Here is a 23,485-nt window from a genome sequence, read left to right on the forward strand (position 1 = left end):
TATCCTGTGTATACAGATGCAATGGGGAAAATCCCCTAGGATGTTATTAGCTTTTCCTCCAACCAGAAACTTTACTATCTTCCAGCCTGGAAAGACAAGCATGACAAAATCCAGAATAACCTGAAGTGCTTGTTTCCATCTGACTGGCCTGCTCTCTCTCAGCCGGAAAGCCATGAGTCGTCAGCTCTTAGCTGGGCCAGTGTCGTAATTTTTTTTCTAACCAGGCTGACGAAGTGAGAAAGCAAATAGGAATAAATACCTCCAGCCATAAAAGTGAAATAAATCAATATCACTCCTCAGAAGCCAGAGATGCTTAATAGGCAAAGATCACTGCCAGATTGTAAAAAAAGTTGTTAGTGTGTGGCTAGGTGAAGTTTAACTCTCAGAAATAAATGGAGTGGCTTCTCCCACTGTAGAATTAAATAACTAACTCTGGATGGCTGTGATGAATAGCAGCACATCAGGCTGCAACATCCAGTCGCCTGGCCCAGCATATCTAAAAGAGCCCAAAGCTCTGGGATGAGGACCATGCCTGATAGATCTGCTCCTGTGGCACAATGGAGCTATCTACCACAAGGGTAAAGCTTGTGTGACTGTTCTCGGGGCACCCAAGAGTGGAAGTCGCCTAGTTACCCCTCAGCTCCTGTGTGAAGGAGCCTTTCTTGTGTTAGAGGGCTGACACCCAGCTACCACCAGCCTTTCACACACACAAACGCTCTCCTCTGGGCTATGTCAGTCCTAACTTTGCATTGTGGGTTAACAACAGGTGCACCCCTAGTCCCTTTGAATCATTCCCCTGTGATATCCAGCCCCTGACATGGGTTGCTCAGAGAAATCCCTGATCCCCTGCCCCCAAAGGTGCAGTGTGTCCCACTTTACAAGTTCTATCTTAAACCACCGCTCCTGTAAGCCAGACAGCACTCGTGAGCACTTAGAATAAAATAAAAGTAGGTTTTGTTAAGAAAGAATAAAGATTTAACTAGAAGTGAGAGAAGGTGGTGGAAATTTGTGGTTGCGCCACAAAACAAAATCATAAAATGCAAACCTGGCTCTCTGCTTATCAATAGTTACCTTTCCTAGCTAGTCAAGTTGGCTTTCAACCCAAAGTTCAATCCGTGCAGAACTGGCTGGTTTCACAGGAACCAGGATCCAAGTGTTCATGAAACCCCTTTGCTTCTTAAGGGGTTTCCTCAGTGGATACAGAGTGTCTTTCCCTATAGCCAGGGTGATCTGCTTGCTGTAAGGGTCTGTTCACCTCAAAGGGGCTCCATCGTTTGCAACTGTCTTTGATTTGGTTTTGATGTGGTTTTCCATTGACTGTTCTGGGGTGTGGCAAGGATAGGCAACAGAGCCTTGCATTGCCTTGAGGGGTGATGACTCCATCTTGCTTGAATGGGTCATCACCGAGACACATTACCCTTGGTGACTAATTTCTACTCCGAGTCCATAACACATAGATTCAATATAAATACATTGTTCCTTAAATATTACCTGTACAGGCATCTCACAATGATTGTGAGTCATGACAAGTTACGAGCTTTCTGTAGCTACTTTAACACGTTGATCTTTATGGGTAAATATTCTGTAAGACATGAGTTCGGTGCAGTGAATTTGTCAGGTCTGAGGTGAGAGTTGTTAGCAAAGAACAGGGGACCCTTTGCCAAGGAGCCTCCGTGTCACGGCTTCTCTCTGCAGGAGACAGAGAGATCAGGGCAGCAGAGGAACCTATAGAGAACAGAATTCTGGACGTGGCATTCCTTTCACTTCCATTAACAAGCCATTCCAAGCAGACACAAGAATTCAGTTTGGATTCTTTTATCTCTAAAGGCTATCCTCAGTGTCCACTCTGGGTGGGCATGGAATCAGTTCAGGTTCTCCTTCACCCAAGGCCAACACCATGAATCCAATCTAGGTTTGCACAGGATGTCACCTCAGGTTCTTCTCCCTCTAGGGGCTCCTCCTAGAACCCATTCCAGGTGGGTACAGAAATCCAGCTGGGTTCTCCTCCTTCCAGGGCTGTATCAAGAATCCAGTCCAAGAGGGAGACAGAAATCCAGTTCAGCCTTATGTATGCTCTGGGTATTAACTATAATTCCTGATGAGACTTTGCAGGAGGTCATATGATACAATGATTTTACAAATTTGCTATTTTCAGCTTTTGCCAACTAGTATTTATAATATTGCAGCATTCCTTATGTGTTTAATTGGGAATTATCACAAATATTGCTAATCATTTTAAAAAGGTTTATGGCCCTAATCTAGCAAAGCACTTCAGCATATACTTAAATCTGTCCGTATTCAGGAAAATGCAGAAGTATGTGGTTAAGTGCTAACTGAACTGGGATGTTTTCCTGAATTGGAGCCTAAGTGCTCTAATGGATAGGAATGGAGTCACCATGTTTTTCAAATTAATCATATGCTTAAATGCTTTGCTGACTCAGGGCCTGCATCAGTCAATAATGCCCAGTGTATTTCATAATGCACAGGAAACTAACATCACCGCCCACTCTAGAAGTATTTCATCTTATGGAACACTGCACATCTCAGAATGTCTCTGGCGTGTTCATAAAGAGCAAACGTCTCAAGACCAAGTAAGAAAGGAAATATTTTCTATTCACTACTTTGATTTTTTGATCAAACATGTGATGGGGTGCTCATGCCACACAGGAATAGAAGGGGTTAAAGTGGCCAGTTAGGCCAATTATCTGCCTGGGCTGCACCTGGAGGATTAAAGGAGGCTCAGCTGAGCAGGGATAGCTGAGGCTTATAAAGCCCAGGAGCTGAAACCAGAGAAGGCAGCAGGGAAAGATTGCAGGAAGCAGTCACTTCAAGGGATGAGGTGGGTGTTGGTTTGGAGCTACCACTCCTAGAGATACTGGGTAAGCAGCCCAGGGAAGGATCAGTGAGAGCTGAGAGGGGAGAGCCCAGAACAGCTGAGCTGAGGGTCCCTGGACTAGACCCTTACCTAGAGGATGGGCCTGGGTTCCCCCACTGCCCACTAGGGAAGTGGCCCTAGCAGGCACTAGAGAAAGCTGCCTGGGACTGTTTACATAAAAGGACTTGGGGTTACACTAGGAGGGGGAAACATGGATGGTGACCCAGCTGGAGGGCCAAGTCAGGAAGAGAGTGCTATAGTTCCTGGAGTGAGGCAGGTCCCCAGAGTGAGAGGATGATGGAAGAAACACCAGCTGGCAGAGCTAATCCCCAGGATGGCCAGCAGAAGGCACCACTCTGGTGAGTGAACTCCAACACACGCATACTGTATAATCAGAATTTGAGATCATGGGACTCCTGATGCTCTGTGCAGATCTGGACTGTGGCCATGCCATGGGAAGACACGCTCTACTGTGAAATGTGACACTGTTGTGGTGCTAGTATATTTCACACTCCCTTCATGTGGTCTCTTTAGGGCAGATTAAATCCCATGCTAATGAAGCTGTGACAAATAGGGGGTATTCAGAGCTGAATAATTAAATTAACTATGAAAAAGTATATTCGGAGCAGGTTTGCTTCTGCCAGACCTACTCATGTTCTGTAGTTCCCTACTCTGTGAGCAGTTGTGTTGCTTTCAATGGGGGTGATCCCAGAGGGAGGTACCACTCCATAGAAAAGTGGCCAAATGTGGCTTGGTGTATGCCCCCAGGGCAGCCAGGCACAAAGAAAGAGTCCCTGTCTCCGTGACGCTTGCAACCTGCTCTTGGTGGGATGGGTGACAGCTGGATCTGTGCAGGGCCTTGCTTTGCCTCTCCCAACTGCCAGCAGCGGGGTGCTGCTCTGGGCACCCCCAAAGAACTGACCTCATCAAAGTACAGGTAGAACCTCAATGGTTCCACTTTGGGGCAGGAGCTGCTTGTTCACGAAGGAGGACTGGGACTGGCCCCCATATCGAATACATTAACCCTTTGGAGTACAGGCTGTTAATAATATTTTACATTTACAAGGCCTGATTCAGAGCCCACTGAACTGTTGCCAATGGGTAAGGCACTGGCTTGTGTCTACAGCTCCAAGTTCTAGTCCCAGCCCTGCTGTGTGACTCTGGGTAAGCTATTTCACCTCTCCGTGCATGTTGCCCCAGCTATAAACTTAGGGGAGTGTCCCTCGCCCTCCTTGGTAAAGTGCTTTGAGATCTGTAGATGGAAGGGCTGCATGAGAGTTAGTGAAGCGCCCGTGTCTGAGCTGCAGAAAGTGCTCTCGATGCAGTAGCTAATCCATCCAACTGCTCTATTGTGGAAATAGCTGCACCCTTATTTTATCATAAACCTGGTTTGAGGCATGTTATTTTCCTAGCGTAAAATCATACGTGTCGGTAAACCCTGGTTAGCCAAATAAAATGGGGATAATGAAATTAATCCCGATCAGTGAGGTTTTGTGGATGTGGGGAACCTTTTGGAGTCCGTGCCCAGCAGGGGTGCAACATTATTACGGAGATAGAAGTTTCTCAGCTCACTGTGGCTTAGACAAATGAGGGTTCACCCCTAATAATGGAAAGATGCCAGGGTTTTGATCTGGTAAAAGTACCAGGCACTCTGTTTACTGAAGCTGAGGGAGGGCAAAAGGTAGGAGTCCTGGTTTCCCAGTGATGTGCTGAGAGCTCATGCCTTTGGAATAGCTGTTTGGTGAGAATTTTTTATTCAAGGCTCAGGGGGGATCCGTGGAAAGACTCCCGTGGACTTCAGTAGGGTTTGCATTAGGCCATTAATCCCAGACTTCAGGAACAGCCCTGGGGCGTGGTGGATCAAGCAGCTGGTATCTCTTGGTGAACTGGGCTCTGAATTACTTGCAGCTGTGCGAGGAAGGATTTCCTTTCATTCAGTGTATGACTGTGGATTAAGTGATGCGTTCTTTGTTCACTAATTGAAACAGTCAAGATATCCAGCAAGGCACTTCAATAATTCAGAAGTTAGGCACCTTTAGGTCTTTTTCTCCTTTTCACTAAGGCTTCAAGATACCAGGACATAAGTCTCTGCATCTGCAAAAAGCTGCTTAAGAAAGGGAGCCAGGGGGCTGGGACAGAGCCAATCTCAATCCCTTCTGATTCCTGCAGTGCTGTGTTTCAGCAAATATTTTGCAAAAGGGTTGAACATCAGACAGGCAAGTGGCTACCTCAGTGGCTCGGAGAGCTTTGCAAATGTTGTTTTTAGCAGACATTTAAACCTCTGCTCTTTTACTAGACTGTCAAGCTAGTTCACATAGGTTAGGCTAGACATACTTTCCCTGAAGAACACTGTTATAAAAAGCTTCTAGGAGGATAAGAGGGAACTCTCCAGACTTTGGTACCTGTCAGCATAGGGTTACTCATGAATCTAATTTTAGCAGCCAACACCAAGTTGTAACAGTCCTGCACTGCCATGATCCTGCTGTTCCAGTCCCATGTACGGCTCTGCCAATGCATCCATTCTGCTCTGTGGTGACCTTGGATGCTGCAGATGAGGGCAAGTGCATTGAACTCTGCTGTGGAGTTGCAATCTGACTAAACTGACATGTCTTGATGTACGGTCTCTGGCACTGCTGCCTTGGCTAGCCTCCGACTCTAACTTCTGTAGCCACAGTCCTGCCATGGGCTCAGTGCAGGCAGACCCTTAGGCCTGTGCAGATCCGCAGTGACTTGGTATAGGAGGCAGAATGGCCTAGGGGTTAGCAAATATTGCCCTATGACTTAGAGAGCTGGGTTCTGTTCCTGGCTCTGCCGGTAACTTGCTGAGTGACCATAGGCAAATTGCTTCACCTACCTGTGCCTCAGTTTCCCCATATGTAAAATAGGGATAATGATACTGCTCTCCTTTGTCAAAAGCTGAGAGATTTCTGGCTAAAAAAGCTAGGAATCATTCAAGGACTATAGGGGCAGGGCCTGTATCTTTACCCTTTGTTTTTAGGAACAGACAGTAAAAGTCCCTCCCACTTTCTGTTAGCAGGATTGGTCAGTGCCAGAAACTGCTCCATCACTAAGGCAAGATCAGACACATGGCTATGCCTGCAGAAAGCCCCACTGCAGGCAACAGAACTCTGCATAGACACAGGGATCTGGCTGCATGTAGGAGCTGAGCCACCTTGCAGGATCAGGACCCTGGTTTCTTCAACCTCAACCTGCACCTCCACTGAAGAAACCAGTCCCTGGGAGTTTCACATGTGATGTCTTATCCCAATTTGGTGAAGCTTTTTTGTGGGGGAAATTTCAGGGAAATGTTTTATCATCCCTTTGTTTCTGACTTTTTGCTAGCCAAAATAAGTTAGAAAACTCATCTGGTCTCCAAACCATGTTCCAAATGTGTTCTGTTTTGCTTTTCCTGCTGGGGAGAACAGCCCTTTAGGGTTTTATGGGGGAATTAAAAGGGTAAATCACAGGAACAGCTTTATAATAGAAATCCCACATTCATGTAGGCAGGGAAAAGATTTAGTTAATTCAAGGCTCATTGAAGCAGGGATATAAACAGAAGGCACAAGAAAGCTGGTGGGGGGCCTGGAATGGAAGTGGATCCTCCAGGCTAGGAATAAAGTTGGATCTGGGAAACTGGTGGCTGAGCTTAAAGGAGAGGGTCACATGCTCTTTTGCTCTGCTTTGTTCTGTTTGCTCTGGCTTTGGATCAGGCCAGAGAAGACCCCTGTGGTGGTGAAACGCCCTCTCCAGGGCCATGTGTGTCTGGAAGTGACAGGAAGTAGTTCTCGGATTGTTCACTCTCTGCCTTGCTTCTTCCTGTTACCTGTGGCTACAGCGTGGGCCACAATTGTATAGTGCTATTTTCATGCAGCGAGGAACCGGCTGGGTCCCTTAACTCTGTTTCCAGGCACTCAAATGTTTAGGGCTTTTAAGGTGAAAAGCACTTGTAAAGGAAGTGTTGGAGGTAACTGACTCCACTGAAGCCTGCTTAAACAAAGACTTTGTGGATTACTTCCAGTTCAGCACCTTGCAGGCCTATGGGGCTGGTGTGATGTACGGTGGACTAAAGTGACTTTATGCCTAGAATTAAAATGTTGTGTGCATAGGGCAAAGCCCCTAACATCAGGACGTCTGGTCACCCTACCGAGACTCCTGGAGCTGGGAGGCGTTGTTGTGCGGGCCAGAACAGATGCTTGAAAACATGGATGGAAAAAAACAATGACCCACAGCTTGTTTTGATGGGCCAATCTCTTCAGCTCCCTCTCCTCCTGCAGAAATTCCCAAGTGTGCTAGGTGACCATGTGCCTTGCTTTTGTTATAGTGCTACATCGACTGGCGGTGAGGTTGGAAATCACCCCGCTTATTCGTCTTGAGATCTATACAAGTTAGGACTCCAGGAGTCAGATCCTTAGCTGGCCGAAACTCTCATCGCTTCATTGACTTGGCTGGAGCTACGACCATTTACCCTGGCTGATGACCTGCAGGATTTCAGACCTGAAAGGCAAATGCATCAAGCTACTGCCCTGCTGATTTTGCTCCCATGTTCCTTTTGATTCCGTACACTGCAACGTAATCCTGGAGCCAGGCTACAGCTCAATATGATCCTCAAAAGAAAAAGCAACAAATCCCCAATTTGGAGTGCCTGCCAATATTTTCATGCCATCTGCCTGGCTCCACAGATATTAACAAGCTACTAGATCTAGACCTGCTGTGCCTTGATGCAAAGATTTATTTTTACAGCCTTGGTATTTAAAATGATCTTTTATAATTTCATGCTTAAATAACACTAAATAATGTTCTATGCTTGCATAGTGTAATTGGAAGAGGCAAACAAATCAGCAATGACTGATCTTCCTGGATATTTTCAACCAGAAATAAACTGAAGAGAAGGACCGTGGGTGATTAACCCTTTGAGGGCCTTTGTCAGCTTAAGTATTTACACAGGTTTAAAAGAGTTTAAAAGAACTAGTGACCTCCTGCCAAATAAAACAGAGCTGGCCTTAGATTGATTTATTTTTTAAGTGAATTTAATGTTGTCAGAAGCTGCCAGATGGATGACTCTGGAACTATTGTAGGATTTTGGGCTACTGCAGAAAAGATTTAGAAAATACTCTTCCATCTCACTTAGCCCATTTTTATGCCTTTAAAAATCTTGGCCCTGATTCACCATTGCTTTACTTCAGTTGAACACTGCTTGATTTCACTTGAACAGGGGCTCTCAATCTTTCCAGGCTACTGTATGCCTTTTAGGAGTCTGATTTGTCTTGTGGTACCCCCAAGTTTCACCTTACTCAAACTACTTGCTTACAAAATCAGACAAAAATACAAAAGTGTCTCAGCACACTATTGCTGAAAAATGGCTTACTTTCTCACTTTTACCGTACAATTATATTTATATTTAAACTGATTTATTTTATAGCACTTACATTTCAGTGTATAGAGCAGTATAAACCAGTCACTGACTTTGCTAGTGCTTTATGTAGCCTGTTGTAAAACTAGGCAAATATCTAGATGAGTTGATGTACCCCCTGGAAGACCTCTGCATACCCCCAGGTGTGCACATACCCCTGGGTTGAGAGCCACTGTGCTAGAACACGTGTGATGCTGGAAGGCCAGATATCCGCTCTTGCCCAGGCTGCAGACATTAGCTAAAGAACTGACAACCTTGTGGTGGGAGACCAGTCCTGATCACCTGTATGTTAATTTTGCTCAAAATAGGTATTAGATGAATGTATTGAGTGTTTAGTCTATGAAATGCTTGTCTGTTGCTGCATGTATTAGGGCTGGTCTACACTAGAGAGTTTTGTTGACAAAAGTCAGCTTTTGTTGACCAGACAGTGGAGGTATTCAGACTAAAATGCTCCTCCCACTGATGTAACTCCCCTGCTATGCTGACATAATGAAACCACCTCAACAAGAGGTGTAGGGCTTCTGTCGTCTTGGTTAGGGTGATGCAGTGTAAATGCTTGGGGCTGGTGGGGAACAGGGGGCAGCCTACCGGGGAGGGGGCTGAGAGACCGGGGCTCTCAGATCCTCACTCTGCCCCTCATAGGTTGGGGGAAGTGCTCCTGGTGATGATACACACCACCGAGCCAAGGAAGGTTGTGTGGGTATCAGCCACCCCAGCAATTACTGCAGTGACTGTCAGTTGACCTGTGTTAGGGTGACTTATTTTCTAGTGTAGACAAGGCCCTGATCTCACTTATACCTATATCCCATGTTCTAAAGTCATATTTGTGTTTGCTCTGAAACTGTAAACGCTCACAGTCAGCAGAAAAACGTTACCAGGTGCGAAATAGGAGTTTGCTACAGCAGGTGTTATCTCCTGCCCAACCAAAGAATGCCCTTAGACCCCGAACAAACCACTGTGGAACACTAGAGGACAAAAGACTTCGCTAATTACTCCCCCAACACCCGCGAAGAGCAGAGGTGCAGGTGAATTGGTCCCAGAGTCTTGAGCTCTGAGTGAAGGAAATAAAAATCCCTCAGCAGAAGAAACATTTTGGCTGTGTGAACCCTGAAGGGCCAGAGACTCTAAACTGAAACCAGAGATCCCCCAGGGGCTGCCTCCTGCGTCTGCTTGAAAGACACTTTGAATCGACAGATCATTACAACTCTGTCGCTTTTAGGATTGAGATGGTAACTCATTTTGTGTGTATGTTTGCTTGTTTTAACCTATAACTTACTCCTTTTTCCTAGTTAGTAAAACTTTAGCTAGTTTAGCATGAGATTAGCTATAGGCATTGTCTCTGATGTAGGATCTAGAGAGTATCAGTTGATCTGGGGTGAGTGACTGGTCTCTTGGGAGTGGAAGCAACCTAAATGTGGGGTGGTTTTTGGTGTGAGTGACCATTTATCACTAAGTCCGGTTTGTCTGAGTGGCAAGATAGACTGGAGAGTCTAAAGGGTCAGTCTGTGACTCCATGGTAAGACGGTTATAATAATCCAGGCGTTCACACTTGTTACTGGCTTGGTGAAATCTAATTATAGAACATACCAACATTTGGTGTCTGGTCTTTTTTTGACAGTCTGCTCTGAGGTTGGCACTCACAGGTGTGAGCTCTCCAGACAGCAGGAAAACTTGGTTTCAAAGATACTGCACCAGTATAAAACAGGAGTAACTCAGTACAGAGTCAGGCGCACACTTACCATTTTGGGAACATTTCATGGCAACTTGGCAGGGAGAATGTGAAGTGTTACATGATATCACAATAGGAAGGCTCTTTGATGTCCTGAATAAGGGATGGCCCTGTTTTGGCACAAAGTTCACTTTAGGCCTCAGTTTCAAATGTGCAAAAGGTGAAGGTGGTCAGACTTCAAAATGAATCATGCATGTTTTGCACACCTCTTGGAAAACAAAATCCTTGTTTTCACCATAGAACAGATACAGCCTGAGCTCTGCCAGCTCCCACACAAGGACCAGCCAGCATGCCTCAGCTTTGATCTGGAGGGAACACTTCTCAGGCTTTCAGGTAGCTCTGATCCCCAGGTCTGTATGCTGAAGTTGCAATAAGGGAAGCTAGTTGTGATGTGAACTTACAACTGGATCGAGCCACCAACTCTGTCCACATATGCCACTGAACAGCCTTCAGAAGTTACTTCTTGGTTACTACTTACCTGGTTTAGGTTTGAATGTGTGACCTGCAGATAACTGGCACCATAGCACCTATTCTATGAGCTACCCAGTTCCCATAACTCTGCTTCCTTTCTGGAACCCTCATCACCAGGCTGAGAAGACCTCCCTCGCCTACAGCAGCTTGATTTGATGAGGGAACAATCTCCATGAAAAGACATCTCAAGTGTGCTGAATACTTAATGCTTTGTACTTCCATGCTGGAGCCTTGGTTTCATTTTGTTCTTGGAGCCTGCTTGACAATTCTGTGTTTAGCCACAGAACAGGTGTAGCACAGGCAGAATTTGACCCAGTTTAGCGGTTAAAATCAATTACCTTGGCCTATATTTGTAGTGGACGTAAGCCAGGGGTAGTCAGTTATCTTTTTGTCAAAGTCCAAATATTTTGGTCAAGGTATAGTCAAGGTCCAGACTCCCGAGAAACATTTTTCACACTGCAAATGCCCCTGTTCCACAAACACACACAGTGCCGTGCATTAGTAATATATCCCGTCGCTTATTTTTAGTGCATTAAATGAAAAATAAAATCAAACCACTGTATAACCAAAAAATAACCTCCAAGAAAGACAATCGGCTGGTTCGCCTCAATTCCTTCCTTGCTTAATTTGAGCGATCACTAATTCACAGAATAGTGTACTGGAGTTTGCACTGTCAGAGAACAAGAAGGTAAAAATAACAATAATGACGATAGATCTTGTGGTCCGGGGTGGGCCTGTGGTCCACCTCTCGACAACCTCATCTTAACCTGTGGCGCCAATCCCCAAGGACACTGATGGTCGCTCCTGTTACATGCATCTGTTCTCATTAGGAGCCATATTTGTTCAGCCACTTGCAACCAGGTCCTGCTCAGCTGCCAGGACCTCCACATTTCTGCCTCTTTGGAAGCACCATGCAACAGCCGGCAAATGGGGGCCGAGGATTCTGCAGCCCGTCTCCTACGGCACAGCTGCCAGCAGCTGAATGTGGCATGGCAGAGGAGAGTGGCTGAGGATCAGGGTTGGCTCTGACTGGCTGCAGAGCCTGCGGTCACAGATGGGTTCCCCGGCCTGGTGGCAGAGAGGCCTGCATGGGGTCCCCTCTTCGCCCTTCTCCCCACACCATAGCGGGAGCGCGAGAAGGCTGAGCTGCGCCTCTGAACCCCCAACCCTGCCTGCCTCCAGACTTTAGATCAGCCAGGTGCTGAGGGAGCCCGGTGAGAGATGAGGCATGCAGGAGAGGAAGGGGCAATGGGTGTGTCTCCGTCCTTTGCTCCCTGAGTCCCAGTTGAGTCCCCGCTCTTTCTTTCTCTGATCCCCTCCCCAGGTGGTGCTGTCCCTGCTGGATCTTTCTCCTCCTGCCCTCTTTCTGTTTCATGTTGCTTGCACAACCCTTCCTTTTTCAATACTCTCCTTTTTCCCACCGCCTCTCAAACTCCCCACCTGGCACTGGTGTGTGTTGGCGCCCAGCCAGCTCTTCCTATTTTCCCAGGCATCCGTGTTCTGCTCCATCTTCTTCTCCTCCCCCAAACCCACTACTGCAGAAACCTCCGCTCTGTTTGTGCCTGCATTAGCATTTCTGCTGACTGCAAGAATCGGTTTAATTTCATGGGTGTCATTTCCTTCAAGAAATCTCTCTCTGAGCAGCAGCCCGACGAATCCCTGATAAAACATATTTTCCTACGGTAATGATTTTATGGGCCCATAAGTCATGAATTTATTATAATCTCAGCCCCTGTTGCTGATTGCTGGAAAATGCAAAGTAATTAACAGCGAGTGGTAGCAGCTATTCCCACCTGGTAGCGTGTTCTTTGGTACGCTGATGGGTTTGATTAAAGTAATGACTACAGTGTAAAGCCTCACTGTAAAATATTAGCATGATTAATGCGGTATCCTAAATAAGAAACAAAACTAATGGGCATGGAGTGAGAAATTTAAAAAAAAAATCCCCCTCCCTCCCTCATGCTATTGTTCTGGCTCATTTATGCCTTCCTTTCTGTTAAATAATGTATGGATTTCAGGGCCAAGGGGCAGGCTAGCAGTGCATATCGCAGTCTCAGAACATCTTAAGTGCTTGTGTTAATTTCTCCCTCATCCCGCCTCCTTCTTGGATAGAAAGGGGAGAGAATCAAGTTGTCTGAACTTGGTGTTGACTTGAATGCAATTTTATTTGGATCTCAGGCAGCTTGAATGAACTTGGGTAGCAGGCAGACTCAGTTTATGGCCTTGTCGAATAAAAATCCTGGGTCGCTAGGAGGGCAGTGTTTGTGGTTCCATAACTAAGAGTAAGCTGCGTTGCGTCTAAAGCAGAGAATCAGAAATCTTATACCTCAGAATGTAGTGTGTCCTCCCTGCGATTGTGGCACTTACACTGAGAAAACAGTGGTGCTGTTCATGGTTTTTTTAGAATGTATAAGTAAATCTCTTAATTTGTTTGGAAAAATTAATTTAAAAACAGGTCTCAAGAAACTTTGTCCTTTGTCAGATGTTTGTGTTTTTCTTTTTTAAAAAAACCACAAATGATCTGGCTTCTGGAAAACAAATGGGAAAACATCTGCTTTATTTTTTTTCCCCCAAAAACCTGGAGAAGTTTCTAAAACCATGAGAACTTGTCGTCTCTCCCCCCCCCCCCCCCCCGCCAAAAAAAAAAAATCTTGACCAACTTTAGTCTCTAGACTTCCGGCTATTAAACTATATGCTAAAGTAATCTTAGTGCCCTCTGAGTTCTCTCTTTCTAGTAGCAAGGGGTCATGATATGTGGAACCACTGACCTTAATAAACTACAGCCAGGCTTTCAGACAACATGAGTTCCAGCTCTGTCTCTCTTATTTACCAGGGGTTGATCGCTCACTGAAACCTTGTACGGCACACGGAAACAGCTAGTGGCTGAATAACATACTGCAAGGATCCCAATAACCTTTTTTGATCTATCTTTCTAACAAGCTATATAGACTATTAAAGTAAAATAAATGTCTCTAGAGCTGCATTTCAGAGCTGCAATTATGAACTAACGTACTGCAAGCAAACAGAGGGTAATGGTGAAGTTTGCCAAACTTGTCGTGGTATTCTCTCTCCTCATGGTATGCAGTTTTTCAGTACTAAAAATATGATCGTTCGCTTAGAAAGAGATTTAGCCCCAGTCCCTGCAGGATGCTTTTTTGGCCCTTCCCATATCTTTACAATCTCTCTCCCAAGCAGCAGCACAGCTGTAGGAGATTGGAGCTTTGTGGGTCCCTCAGTACGTTAGCCATTCAGGCTGTAGAAAGTGCTGGGCGATGTGTAAGAGAATGTTCACACAACAACTAAAGGACCATTATACAAGGGCACAGCAGGAGGGGACTGGGGTTTTATACGGACTGTACCAACTCCTGAGTTTCCTCTTGCTGATTGGCATTGTTCTAACTCGTTGTTCAAAGATCAAAAAGCGGTCAATGTTGGCTGGACTCTGCTCCTACTGACCAGCGATAGCTAGGCCTCCATGGCCTTCAGGGACTATTGACTTGCAATGGGAGCAGAGTTAGGCCAACAGTGAGTGCCTTGGATAACCCCACCCTACATCTTTTGACATGGCTGTGAAGTGTGCCTGGTGCTTGGCAGACAATCCGCTAAGCCAGGGTGAGGTTTACCAGGTGATGACAGGGTAGGGGAGCTCAGGCCATGGATAGACAAGGGTTGCAGCAATTGAGGCCTGAAGACTTTCTCTTGTTGCCTTTGTCTTCCTTTTTAGTTCGAGCCACCTGGGGAAAGATGGTGGTAGCATTCCACTCAAGTTTGACCTTCTCCCAAATATTGCCTCCATCCAAAAACCGTCTGGATGTTCTCTGCTGGAGTGATGAGCAATGAAATTGCTAGCTCCACTGCTGTTTAATTGGTTAGTTGGGCCACTCTGAAACAAACCCCCCCAGTGAGAAGAATGGCAACATTTTTCATCTCTCTTAGACTTAGATGGATTATTTCAGGTTGTCTGTCTACAGATTTAGACTGTGTGTTGCTGGGGTCATGTCTGGAAGGTTTTCTTGGCAACCAGAAGTGTTTAAAAATGTTCTGGAGGTTATTTCAGAAAGTTTTGGGTGTCTGGCATCTCAGAAAATCAGCCCCGTACTCTTTTTAAAAGAGAGATGCAATCCAGCAGAAACCAATGTGGGGGCCTCCAGAGATGTGCTGATATGATACCCCATAGTGCACTGCTTCAATCTTGCCTATTAAATATATTTCTCTCTCCTTTTATCCTCCCCTCCTTCCAGTTTGTCCTGACTTCCTGGGTAGAGCCTTCTATTACTATTCCTTCTAAAGCACAGCTTTGGGAGTGGCTTCAGGCATCTCTCCTGCCTTGAAGTTTATACAGAGAGATTTTTTTTCTGTGCTAATCACGCAGATGAAATTGAGCTGTAATGCAACTGGTAGCAGGCAGCGAGAACAGAGCATGCATTTCGGCACATGCACCGATTCCCAAATCGCCCTCAGATCAATACAAATGAATGCAGACAGCCTCAAAAAAAAAAAAAGCATGTTTTTTTTTTTTTTTCTTTTAAAAACACAGACAAAACAAAACCTGCCATCTCCTTTTATTCCACCTCCTCACCATCCTTTTTTTTTGGGGGGGGGGGGGATGAGGAGGAAGGCGGATGAAGATAAAATTGACGCTGGTACTAGAGAGAGATACTGACTCTACACACATCCGTACTAAAGAAAATTACTGCATTTGTCAGGGAGGATTTATACGTGCTGTGAGTCCATCAGTGTCAGCATAAATCAAGGCTGACCTTTTTAGCATCTTCCCACCAAAAAGAAGCAGTTAAGTTTTATGTCTACATTCTGCTCAGCTACTCAAGGTGAGTGAGAGATGCTCAGTCCTGGGAAACTTTGTTCTTAGTATGTTGATTGTTTGCCTGCTTTGTTTTTTCCCCTCACGGGTACACTACAGCTCATACACAGGCATCTTCAAGCCATCTGATGGTTAGCAGTAGTCATAAAGAAGCCTTTATTTAGCCTTCATGCTACCTTTCATACTCAGAGCTCAGCCCTGGCCCATGCTGCCTCATTGTGAATAGGGAGTATTTGGGGTGGGGGGACATCTATACCCGAGATAGTCCTTGGCTAGTAGGGACATTCTTGCCAGTGTAAAACAGACCAGCCACGAGGTTGCTCTAAAGTCCCTATTGAAGAGAGCATTTAGACACATGTTGAATCCCGTTGATTTCAGCGAGAGTTAAGCATCTCTCTAAGTGCTGTGCTGAGTGGGGATACTTTCCTGAGTCAGGGCTAATATACACCAGGGCTGGTGGCCTCCAGCCTGCCCCAGGGTTGCTGGGGTGTAACACAACCTCTTTCCTTCCCCCAATCTCTCTGAGGTACCAAGCTCAGCTCAGGACCAACTGAGGCCTGAGCTCCAAGTGTTTCCCAGGTCTTGTCTGCCCTGAGGGTGTGAGGCTCGTGGAGGGACAGCCAGTTCCAGAGGGGTTCCAGCAGCAGGGCAAGCTAGGAGTGCTTGGAATAAATCGGTCACGCCCCATAAGTCTGCCACTACAAACCCTGTCTGGGCCCTGGAGCATCCCCTCCATGACCTGCCTCTCCTCAACATAAACTCCCTGCCCTGGGGTCCAAGCTGGGCAAAAGCTTCTCTCTGGAGGGGTGGGGAGGGAGCAGGTATTAGGACTGGGATCTGCAGGTAGGCAGTAGGCCATGGCAGAGGTTTGTGTGGGAAGGGGCATGGCCAGGGGAAGATGTGACAGGTCCTTGTTGAGAGGGAGGGATGGTAGCTGCAAGTGGGGTCTGGGCATGAAATGAAGGCATTCTCCCTTGGTGATCTATGGGTTGAGGCCAGCAGAAGCAGCCCCACCAGGGTGGCAGCCTCTTGCTTCCCGCGCAGCTCTGTGTCTCGGATGTCGTGCCCTCTGGAGGCTGTGCTGCATTCCAAGGGCCACATCGTGCCCTGCTGTGACGTCAAGTGTGTGGTGGGGGTGGGAGCCATGTATCAACATAGCGAAACCCGCCGCTCAGACGTGTGACGGGTGCAGCCTACAGACTAGCTGGCAACCCCGCAGGGTTCTCCACTGCAGTATGCTGTGACCCTATCCCCTGCCCTGTGCACGCATGAGTAATCCTTCATACCCACCCCATGCCTGGCAGGATTTGGTCCAGAGCACTGCACTTGGCCAGAGCCTGATCTGTTGGGAATACATTAAAATAAAGGCACCAGCCCCCCGTTTTTTTCTCCAGTAAATGCAATATCACCTCTCTTTTTTTATTTTTACAGATGGCTATACACACAAGTGGGCCGGGTCCCTAGCAGGGGGAAGTGGGCACTGAAGTCAATGGACACTCATTTATACCACCTGAGGATCTGGCCCAACTATGTCTATTTCAATGAGTGATAACTCAAGTTTTCTCTCTTGGATCAGGCCCTTTAAAAAAAAAAAATCCCACTGAAATCAAGGGAAATCTCTCTTGTCTTCAGTAGGCCTCTGGAATAGGCCCTAAAAATTAGATGGTGGAAATAAATGCTGCTGTAATATCATGGCTCAGTATTTAAACACAGTGAGGCAGGTCCCTGTTATGGTTCCCCATTGAGCCTAATTCAGCTACATCTCCATGTGAAATGTTTATTTTAACAGTAATGCAGAATAGCCCAAAGGACCAAGTTCCTCCAAGGCTCCTCACTGAATTGCCCGTTTCTTGTGTAATTAAGCTTTCTGCTTTAACACAGCATTTGAGTCTCCTCCTGAGTGGCATGTACCCTCTGCCCAGAAATGGCACATGAGTCAATGGCACCATTCCCTTCAGTGGGGCTAGGATCTCTAAATGTGCCTTTTCTGTCAGGCCTCCTGCCCCAGGATCACCAAGCACTTTACAAATGTTAATGGATGGAGCATGGACGTTATTGGGCATGGTTTACAGATGGGAAAAGTTAAGCCATAAGGAAATTGGTGGCAGTCAGGAATAGAGGCTAGACCTCCTGACTCCCTGATCAAGCCAGAAAACCATGTCCCTGCCATCTTGTTCAGAGTTGTTGTCTCTTCAGCTGAACCAGGCATTCCCCAAATTCTAGTTCCAGCGCTAGCATTAACTCCTCTGACGGTGGGCAAAGTCCTAACCTCTCCGCCTTGCTTTCCCCTTCTCTATAATGGGGATGATAAACACCTCTCACGGGGTGTTGTGAAGATTAACCATTTAATCCCCGTGAAGCACTTTGGAGATAAATCCAATCGAACAGTTTGCATTCTTGTATGTGTTCTGCTTTAGCTTTGGCTCCATTCCTCTGCCGGCTTGCTCGTTATGCCTGAGCACAGGGGTCCTCTCCAAAGATGCAGTTTTGGCAGCAGGCAATTCTTGACAAGACAGCTGTCTCGTCTTTGACAAGCCGTGAGTTTCAGCCACTCGTTGCTGAGAGAAGGAGACTGAGGATAAATTGGATTTTGCTGCTGTTTTCTCCCATTGTGGGCATGAAAACACAATCATGGCTGCAAATCCTGCCCAGCAGCATACCTCTTGTAATGCAGTGAGCAGAACTAGCTGGTACAGCCGAGAGAACAAATTTTCCGGTTGGAAAATTTGAACCAGCTATAGAAAACCTGCTCCCCCAACAGCTGTCTCTGTCTGTTTCTCTTCCTTCTGTCTTTTTGTATCTCCTTCGCATTTCCTTCCCAGCTTCACCTAGGACCAGTTCTAGGAAGAGGCAAGCAGGGCAGACGTCCTGGATGTCAACTTCCATGGGTTGCTCAGCCCCCTCCCTTTTCTGCTTGGCCACTTCGAGGTTCAGGGACTGAAAATATTTTCCACCCCGGCCGGCAAAATGCCTAGGGCTGTTTCTGGCTTCACAGCCTCTCCCTCCTCATCCGCTAACATGCCCAGCAGTGAAATCATGTTGACATTCAGGTGTCTTCGCTGGACTTCAGAATTAACATTCCAAGCTGACTAATGGAAGCAGGGGACTCTCCGCGTCTCAGAGCTGTTGTCCGGAGCTGTCTACAAACCCAAGATAAGGCTGCACCAGTTGTGTACACATCATATTTGGAGTGTTTTCTTGGTAAGCACGAGGGCTTCTTACTCTTTCAAATGAGTGCTGCAGCATCTTGATTATTCCAGGTAGCCCAGATAAATGTCTCAAGTGGGTTGGATGTTTGACACACTGACTGCAGAGTTAAACCAGTCTTCAAATCACTTAACCTCTTCATTGCTGGCTCCCTATGCCATTACTGCTGCTATAGTCCAGTGAGATAAATAGAGTGCTAGGATGAGGATGACGGATGGCTCAGAGGACTGGAAGCAGGCGATGGAGTCTCTCACCTCTCGGTCATTTCATCTGGGTCAAATACAGCCCAGAATAATGGTGACTGAAAGTCTTTGCTATGCAAATATTGGTTAGCATGATAAATTGCACTGATTGGAACTTTTGTTGGCAGCCTCAGCGAACAGCTTGAAAATCAAAGGGACTTTGGAGTCTGAGAAGGTTCCACCAGGCCAGGTTTGTGGTTCGTCTGTGGGGAAGCTGGCTCAGCCTTGCTGTGACCTGTTGTGTGGCTAGATAGCTTCCTTTCCTTCTCAAAGGGGCCTAAGGGACTTAACAGAAGAGTAGCTAAGTTAGCTGGAATAAGGGCCCAAAGAGTCAGGTGCTAATGTTACCCAGTCACACTCCAACATTAAACAGGTTTAAACAAGATTGGAGGTTTGCTGTACAGAGACCTCAGCATGCTTAGTGCCATGGCAAACACCCCATTATAAAAATCCTTTTAATCCTTCCTTAAAAATACAGAAGAGGAAAAACAGTTAAAGCATGTGAGATTTAAAATATTAAGTGAGGCTTTTATTTTAACATCATTCCTTGCCCCCTTTACCTAAAAGAGTTTTTAGAAAGAATCACTCCAGCACTTCTTTGACAGTCTCTTAGATGGTGATAACTGCTTTTTGGGGACCAGAGAAGAACTTAGTTGAGATAAGCTAGAGCTGTTTTTGTTGCTGCTGTTAAAGTTCAATCCTGGCTTCTAGAAGACAAAACAAGACAAACAAGAAGGGAGAGAAAAGGCCTGCACGGCTAGAAAATGCAGCTTCTGTTTCTTTTGTTGATTCTCACTTGCAGCCTCACTGCTGGAAAAATGCAGGCTTGGCACATGGTCTGATCAGCCACTCTCTCACTCGGCAAACTTGCACCAGCATCAGGCTATTTAGGGCCTTGCATTTAGCTGCCTCTTTCTGATCACAGGCTTACAGGAGCATTGCAAAATGTGACATCTACACTGGCCTTTTTGTTGGTTTTAATTCAACCTCTTTTTTGCTCCTTTCCCATCAACACTTGTTTGAGGTTATTGTGACCTTTTATGAATTGTCATTCCCTTCGTACAGTTGAGCTCACAACTACAGTGATTTTGTAGGCTCAGTTCATCACAACACTAACCATCTCCCTTTGACTTCCAGTGTGATGTGGGTGCCTAAATTCTTTAGGCTCCTTTGAAAAACCAGTTTAAATCCACTGCGAGTGACTTTTTGGCCTTTCAAATGTCAGGATGGGCCTGTCCATTCATCAGCTCAGGTGATACATTTCCCCAAGGATACGTGATGCTCTGGCAGCTGCTTGAGGATTAAACAAGAAAACTTAGCTGTTAACTACAGTCAAAAACAGATGCCGATACAACGGTCAAGCATTGCAAGGGCGACATAGTGTACATTCCTGGCAATGGTGCAGGTTTAAATATGAATCAATATCTAATGTCCGTCTGTAATGAGGTCCTTTCAGGCTTTGGGAAGCATTTTTCACTGACGGTCACTCTTCTGTTTTTACTTTTTCTCATCTTTACTTTTTCAGCCCCATGCAACTGAATGTTGATTTCACATTCCATTCGTTCTTAAGCATCTTTGAAATCCTATCTTAACTACTCCGAAACAGTGATGGTGATTGGCTTGTGAGAGGCTGGTGGAGGTCTAGGGGGGTTGATTATGTGGATCCTAGAATGATCTGATTTTAATTGCAGTGCAGTAGTTTGTTTGGCAGTTATGGTGTCGGCTCTAAACTTCCTGCCACCACTTGCACTAAATAAGACAGAGCAGATATATAAAGGTCCAGAGAAGGGCAATGAAAATCGGAGGGCTTGGGATGGGAAATGGCTGTCGTGAGGAAAGATCAGTGAGGACTGTTTAGTATGGGAACTGGGGATGCATAAATACTGAATGGTATACTGCAGGTTGGTCAGGCACTCCTGTCTACTCTGTCCCATGAGACCAAGCAAGTGGTGTATTCTGATGCCTTGAGCACTGCACTGGGAGCTGTGAACTCCTGAATTCAAATCACCATTTGACATCGTTAGTAGTCAAATAGTGTCTAGAGATACTAGGTGCTGCACTGACGTGGTAAGAGACTTGCCTGCCCTTAAGAACTTGCACTCTAGATAGACACTGTCTATTCCCATTTCACAGATGGGGAACGGCAACCCAGTGAGACGAAGTGACTTGCCCGCAGCCCAAGGTGGCACAGGAGGACTTTGGCGGAGTAAGGAGTTGAGCACTGATCTGTTCAGTCCTGGTGCAGCTCTCTCACTAGAGGTCTGTCCTCCTGTATCCTAGAGCAAGTTCCTTAACCTTCTCCATGCCTAAATTTCCCCTTCTGTGAAATGAGGATAATGACTAACAAGCGAAAGCCCTTACAAAGGCATTTTCCAGTTTTTGCCTTCCACCATGTTCAGTTAAGCAGTTCCTATTTTCACAGCTAATTCTGGACCTTAAATTTAACTACCTCTAACAGGGCAGGAGCTGAAAGGTTACGGAGTCATGCTGTGGCACTACAAAGCAAGGCTTGCAGTGCCAGCAAGGTGTCGGCTGAGTTTTCCTCGCAGCCAGGTGGTGGACATTTGTGGGTGCCTGCATATCAAGGCATTGTCACGCTCACTGTAGAACAGCTGGCCTATGACAGCATTAGGAGGCACTTGCTACACCTTCTCAGTATCAGGGATATGGCAAGACTCACTGGCGATCTTGTCCCATTTTTCGTCCATTTGTGTCTGTCGATTTTTAAGCCTTTCGAGGCAACGATTGTACAGGACTCAGCATGATGGGACCTCCATCCTCACGGCGGGCCTGTGGGCACCACTATATTATATGTATGTTTACTACCACGCCATGGTTGAAAAGGGAGCTATCCCACAAACATGAGAGATCTCCTCTCTCTCACTGGTGAGATATTCATTCCTGTGCAGCTTGTTAATCGGTGACGGTTTGGGAAAAGTTTTGTGCTTGTCTGTGGCCGATCTGCAGTCCCCGAGAGGGCTCATTCAGCCTTATTTGCTGAATGGTGGTTACCTGCATGCTTTTGCTTTCCTTCGAGTGGGTCCTGAACCAATATCCCAGCACAGTGCTAGGGAGTCCTGTGCTTTGGGAAATGTAACTTCTGGGTGTGAGACTACAGCAGAAACCAGAGGGGAGAGTGCATCAAACCTTAAAACTTTGTGTGGGGAAAATTGTCAGATGTATCTAATTATTCAACTCCCTCCTAATAGGCCATGAAACCAAGGTCCTGGCTAGAATGGAGCAATGCTTTCTAACATAGAAACTTAGTGCAAATTGTCAAAACTTCAATGGGGAAAAAAGGGAGAACATGTTTTGAACCATTGGTCTCATTATTTTTACGTTCTAATTCCCTGAGGTCATGAAAGATCTCATGAGTAGGGAACATTTGCTCTGGCGTCCTGGCCAAACTAGTCGTAGTAATGCAGGAAATAATTTGCCAGCTTAAATGATCCTCCCCACCCCCAAAGTTATGACTGGATTTAATATTGTGTTCTACTTCCTCTTAAACAGTTGCTGTGTAGAAAGCCAGAGGGGGCTGAATTACACCGGGGGAGTGATAAGGTGGGACTCACCTGAGATGCCCTCCCTCGTCAGGTCATGGCACAATGGATGCACCTGTCTCAGTTCCCCCTGGCTCTGGCTATAAAGAGAACGTTCCCTGGGTCTATTCAATCTCTCACCTTTGAGCACATCTTTATTCTTGTGCATGTTCAACACTCCACAGAACTCTCATGATAAAACTCATTTTTTGCAACCCCCTGTGAGTGCAACAGATACGATGGCAGTACTTTTCCATGCTCTCTCGAGGGACGTGGGTTACGCTCGCCCTTCCGAGAATCTGTTCAGATGCCGTTTGCCCTTGATCCAGGGCATCTGCCTGAGTGTTCCCAGAATCACTTCCTTCACACAACACTTCTCCAGTAGCCCCAGGTCGGGTCTTCCCTGACAGAACTCCCTGCAACGTTCCACTCAGCTACACCTGGCTGCCTGTGAATTCAGGGGATCCGCCTTCCAGCGTCACCCCTGTTGTTTTGGTCTTTGTGACTTCTTCCTAGAGGTCTCTGCCCAATTTCTCCTTTAACATGGCAAGTGTTCCCCAGCTCTGGCCACTCCTCACCATCAATCTTTTGCTCTTTCCAATGGCTCTCTGTACCAGCTCTCCCCTGCCCTTCTTTCTCCCTGGGATTCTCCTTTCCTATTCATGGAGCTCTCACCTCTCCTCCTGAGTTTCTCTCTCCTTTTATATGACCCAGGTGCCTTCTTTCAACCCCAATTGGGAGATAGCTTATGAGTCACATGCACCCTGGACTCTGCTCCTTCTGAAAGGGACTGGTCACCCTGCGACAGGGGGATAAAGAGGCAATTACTAATTTAAGTTTGTAAAACACTTAATTTCTGGCTCACTATTCCTGAAAGAAATCTAACTGTACTGGTGAGAAGAAATCTCCTAGTTACTGCCATGGGTAGAGTGCTATTGGAGGGAAAACCTGTGATCCTGAGTGGCAAGAATGTTGCACAGCAATGATAAGGAAGTGTTATTTACTCCTCCTCATTACACACAAACGAGGGGTCACCAAGTGAAATTAATAGGCAGCAGGTTTAAAATGAACAAAAGAAAGTATTTCTTGACACAACACAGTCAACCTGTGGAATTCCTTGCCAGAGGATGTTGTGAAAGCCAAGACTATAACAGGGTTCAAAAAAGAGCTAAGTTCATGGAGCATAGGTC

At 46.2% G+C, this 23,485-nt stretch overlaps 1 long non-coding RNA gene across 4 annotated transcripts in view; it reads left to right on the forward strand.

Moving 5' to 3' along the window:
- The first annotated feature begins 2,807 nt into the window (after window positions 1–2,807).
- LOC137142945 (uncharacterized) overlaps window positions 2,808–23,485 on the forward strand; it is a 56,455-nt gene continuing 35,777 nt past the window's right edge. For 3 of the 4 annotated variants that reach the window (XR_010917054.1, XR_010917053.1, XR_010917052.1), the window contains exon 1: window positions 2,808–3,234. This is a non-coding gene — a long non-coding RNA (uncharacterized lncRNA). Of the gene's footprint in view, window positions 3,235–7,196; window positions 7,879–23,485 lie in introns of those variants that run through there. The other variant, XR_010917055.1, reaches the window with a different exon arrangement.

The sequence above is a fragment of the Emydura macquarii genome, unplaced genomic scaffold (genome assembly GCF_026122565.2).
Source record: "Emydura macquarii macquarii isolate MOO-44397 ecotype Brisbane River unplaced genomic scaffold, CSIRO-AGI_Emac_v2 contig_3287, whole genome shotgun sequence".
In the NCBI taxonomy this organism is placed as follows: Eukaryota; Metazoa; Chordata; order Testudines; family Chelidae; genus Emydura; species Emydura macquarii.